Below are 5273 nucleotides of genomic sequence, written 5' to 3'. Positions count from 1 at the left end.
GTTTTAATCTGCAAAGTCTCGGACCTAAGTTATCAAATGTTAAAATAAGGCTCAATAAGTTTGGAATGGTGTTTTTAATAGGATTAAGATTGTCTGTCCTATTACTATGTTTTTATTTATGTCCAATTCTTATTGTGGGACATGAATTAAAAAAAATTGGGTGATCTCTTTTCTGATTCTCTTTACTAATACATTCGATGGGTTAGTACCTCCATTTGCATTTGAGTTTCAAAATGAAAGTGAAAATTGATAACACCATAGGTGTGAGAATCAAACTGGTAATCAAATCAATTAAATTATTTGATTACTGGATTATTGATTTAATCAGTACGTTACTAATTCAATCGGTTAACTCGGTTTTACATAAATAAAATATATAAAATAGTCAAAAACTTAAAAATTAATATTTAAAATATAATATCTCTTCAATAACATTTTAATAAATATTAAATCTCAACCAAAACTAAATGACTAATCTACCAAGACTAAATGATTAATCTACAGGAATAATATACAACAATAATCTACTAAAAATAATATACAACATCAATCAAATATAACAATAATATATCACATATAATAAGAATATATTACACTATAATCAACAATATATTACACCTTGTACCAAATATGTACCAATTAACCCATCATGATCATTTTCAATCTTGGATTCATTTCATTCATTCACCTTTTCTTATACTTTTAATATTAGTTCAACAAGTTATCAATCTCTTGGTAGCTTAACTTCATTCACCAAATATAATGAAGCTTGTTAAAATTTGGCAGTGGTTCAAGGTCAACCTTCACCCTTTGCATTCAAAATGGTTGTCTCTCTATTCACCAATTCAAAAATTATAAGATCTCTAGGAGACACCAAGGGTATTCAAACAAGTAGGAGAACTGAAGACAAGAGATCTAAATCATTCAAGGATGAGAAAACAGAGTCACCTCACCATGAAGGGATAGCGGATCTACTAAAAAAGATACGGATTTCAATATATATCTCATTATACTAAAATAAAAAACTGAACAATCTAATAGAAATCAAACAGAAATTAACAAATTATACACTTATAATCAACCAAATATAATCAACATAGATAATCAACATCATTAATCAATTAATTCTAACTAAAGTACTAAATTATTGAAAATTTAAAATACTGAATAAGTTAAAAAAATAAAAATATATACCTTATGACTGATACACCGCCGGCAGAGAAGAGGGAGATCAGAGAAGAAGCACAGCGCCGACGACAATGACAGGGACGACCGGACTGACAAAAGGAGGACAACGACGAATACACAGTGGCACAGACAGGAGGCGACGAGTAGTAGCAGTAGCAGGAGCGATGGACACACAGGACAAGACAGTGGCACAAGACGACGACTCTGAGTAGCAGTAGTTGTCGACGTTGCACCGTTCGATGGAGGTGGCGCTGGTTGAACAGGTTTCTCTCAGGTCTCTCTCATGAGTTTGGGGAAAGAGAATGGCTTCGAGCTAGGGTTTCTTTGCTTTCGGTTCAGTTTTTTTAATATAATTGAAACGACGCCGTTACACCGAAGAAAAAACAAAAAAAAATAGAATTCGAACCAGTCTGAATTTTTTTAAATCTGTCGATTCGCCGGTTTTCGTCAAACCTGACCGGTTCAAACTGGGTCATTCCAGTTCTTTTTCTTTATCGTTCAGCTAGTTCATTCTGACTGATTTTGTTACCAGTCACCGGATTTCCGATCCAACCAGGCGAGTCGGTACAATTTTGATAACACTGGATAAGATATTGCCTTCAGCCTTCCTTTATGGGTAGCAATTTACCTCATGATAACTTGTCTTCCAAGAAACAATGTGTTTCTTTTGTTGTATTGTATTCTTTGGTTCTGACTACCAAAGATACATTATCTAGCTTATGCTAGCAATAAATATATAAAATCTGCACGAAGGGTGTTCGATGAAATTTCGGAAAAAAATATTGTCACGTGAAATAATTCTATTTTAACAACAGGTCATTGTTCCATGAACGATGGGAACTAGGTCCATGTTGTCATTGCATTGTTTTTATTTGGTAGCATGTTGGTTGATCTGTCGGATGCTACCATAGTTTGTGTTGTTTCAGCATCTTCTCAAATGAGAGTTATACACATTGGACCTGCGTGCATGCATGACTTTGCAAAAAAAAAAAAGTAGGGCATACTTCTGAATATGATGTGTTTATAAGAACCGGTCTCTTGGATATGTATGCAAAATGCAGATATCTCTATCGACATCACCTTATCCGTCTTGCGAATGATTTAGAAGAATAATGTTCAAACCATAAGGAAAGAGATGAAAGCCAGGGCCTCAACATACACGGCTTCCTCGTAATCGCCGAAAAATTATTGAAGCAATGAATATATGGAGTAGTTGAGTTCCAACGCAATAGTTGAACTATAGATGAATATAAGTATGATGTTAGTGGTAACACTGATAGAAGTTTGATTCTTGATCCGATTTCTCCTTTCCATCCAAAGCTTGTACATCTTCTATGTGTTGAGAAGATTCATGTGGTAGAATTTCTTTTTTTCCTCCTCCTTGTTTTTCATTCGGCAATCAAAATATCTATATTTTTTTATAATTATAAAAATCGAACCACTAATGGACTCAGTTGAATCGATTAATTTGATATAATTAAGTATATAATTTTTTTTATTTTCTTTTTTATTATAAGTATTTTTTATTCTATTTTTATATTAAAATAATTATTATTTTTAAATTTTAATAATTTATTAATTGATGTATATACCTATCATATTATTATATATTACAAATATTTATTAAAAAATAATATTACTAGATATTATATAATCATGAAAAAAAATAAGTTGTGATTAATAAAAAAAAGTTTTGTTTATTTTTTAATTTATAAATTTTAATAGAATTTATAGTTGAATAAAAAGATAAAGTACTATTTTGATTCTTAACTTTTGGGCCGAATCTTAATTTAGTCTTTAACGTTTGGGTCAAATTCTAATTTAGTCTTTAACATTTTAAACGTCCTATTTTTGTCCTAAAAGATTTCAAATGGGTTCAATGTTGTTCTACCGTTAAATTTGATACGAATAGTTAACAGAATGATAGACGTGAATGTTATCAATGTTATTGTTAAGTCATATCTTCTTCCATGTCTTAGAAAAACATAACCAAAACATTCTTGTAATACTTTTTCTAGATCTCCTTATAAAAAAATTCAAAGCTTAGTGACGGAGGAAAATGTCGGTAAAGATTTTCACAAAAATATCGCGTTGCAAGTATAGTTCTAAACCGATAATTAAACCTCAATCAACATTTAGATTGTTTATCACAAATACAAACCCAATAAAATTAACCGAAGTTCTCAAATCTCGGGTAGTCTCTCAAGGAATTGCACGGAAGTGTAGTTTATTATTGGTTATGGGAAAGTATATTTTTGGGGTTTTTAAAATAAGAAACAAGAAAATATAGATTGCGAGAAAAATAAACTAATAACTAAGAAAGCTCCTAGCAATGATTGAGAATTAGAAGTCCTATCCTCATTCTCATCGTTAATTGTGATGGTAAATGTGAATTGCCTTCACTTAGTTAACCCTAATCAATGAAGGAACGTCAAGTGCATACAATCAACTTGAATTTACAAGTCCTAGTCAACTCATAGTGAGAGACTAGATTTAGTAAAGCTGAAGCTAACCGGCAATCTTCAATTACCATTCAACAAGAAACTTTGACAATTCAAGAGTCTCTAATTAATCAATCCAAGTCAAGAACATAAAAATCTAATTTAAAATCCACCCAAGAATTTTATCAAATACTTGGAAGGCACAAAATAAAAGTATAGAGAATTAATAAGAGATAATAAAATCTAAGACACCCAATTGCAAGACAACAATAACCAATAATTAAAGAAAAAATAATAACATAAAAATATAAATTGCATTAATCTAAATCAAAGGGAGCAAGAGTACATCAACAATGAAGTAAACAAATGGAAGCAATAACAAATAAACTAAAAGAAGTAAGATGATAGAACAAACAAGAGTAAAGGAAAACTAAATCAAAGCAAGGTGAAAATATGAATCTAAGAAGAAATACGACTAAAAAATCCTAAAACCTAGAGAGAGGAGAGAGCCCCTCTCTCTCTCTAGAAACCTACATCTAAAACCTAAAGTGTGAATGAATGAAAAGTGATTAAATGATTGATTTTGCTCCACTCCCAGCCTCTAATATGTATTTTCGGGCCTGAAACTGGGTCAAAGGCAGCCCAGAAATCGCCCTCAGCGTTTTCTATTAATTGCAGCATGTGACTCTCGTCACGCGTATGCGTCGCTGAACAAATTTTTGGTCACGCGTATGCATCATCCACGCATACGCGTCGCTTTCCTGCTGCACTGGTCACGCGTACGCGTCGTCCACGCATGCGCGTTAAGGTCAGCTTCTCAAAACTTCAATTTCTTGTGTTCCTTCCACTTTTGCATGCTTCCTTTCTATCCTCTAAACCATTCCTGCCCTAGAAAATTTGAAATCACTTAACGCACATATCACGACATCGATAGTAATAAAAGAGGAGCAAATTTAAGGTCAAAGAAGTATGTTTTCAATCATAACACAAAATTAGGAAGGAAACTTAAAAACATGCAATTTACATGAATAAGTGTAAGAATAGTTTATAAAATCCACTTAATTCAATACAAAATATACCGTAAAATAGTGGTTTATCACTTAATGAAAGGTACCAGAGACTAGTGAGAGAGAGAGAGAGAAGCTAAAATCATATTAGAATGGAGAAGAGATGAGAAGTTCTAGAGTACATTGTTGTTGTAAAAAACTAAAAATAGAATCAATTACATAATATTGTAATTGCAGTATATAATGACAGATTGGAGAAGGAACTTCACTAGAAGGTTATGTATAACTAATTTGACAGCTCAGCATACTTAAAACAGAAACTCTAACTAAAATCTCTTCCTTCACTTTGCTATTCTCTGTATTCCTTTACTGCACACGCTCTATCATGCCCCTTCAAACTCAAGGGAGCTGAATTTGCCGGATTCTGCACATTGAGTTTGTCTCTAAGTTGAATGAATGCTGTTGAAGGGAAAGCCTTTGTGAAAGTATATGCTATTTAGACAGAGCTCGTATATGACTCACTTGAATCATCTTCTTGGATACATAATCTCTTAAAAAGTGTAAGTCGATTTCAAAATGTTTTAAATTTGAATGCAAGATAGGGTTGGTAGCTAAAAGAACTGCACTTTTATTGTCA

General features: G+C 32.1%; 1 long non-coding RNA gene across 1 annotated transcript; it reads right to left on the bottom strand.

Moving 5' to 3' along the window:
• Positions 1–548: 548 nt before the first annotated feature.
• Positions 549–1508, bottom strand: LOC140174595 (uncharacterized). Its single transcript, XR_011864331.1, has 2 exons — positions 1195–1508; positions 549–974 (listed from the first exon to the last, which is right to left on the bottom strand). It is a non-coding gene; the product is annotated as an uncharacterized lncRNA (long non-coding RNA).
• Positions 1509–5273: the final 3765 nt, after the last annotated feature.

Source organism: Arachis hypogaea, chromosome 8 (assembly GCF_003086295.3).
Source record: "Arachis hypogaea cultivar Tifrunner chromosome 8, arahy.Tifrunner.gnm2.J5K5, whole genome shotgun sequence".
Taxonomy (NCBI): Eukaryota; Viridiplantae; Streptophyta; class Magnoliopsida; order Fabales; family Fabaceae; genus Arachis; species Arachis hypogaea.
Note: the sequence above shows the minus strand (reverse complement) of the source record. Positions and strands in the feature narration are given on the sequence as shown.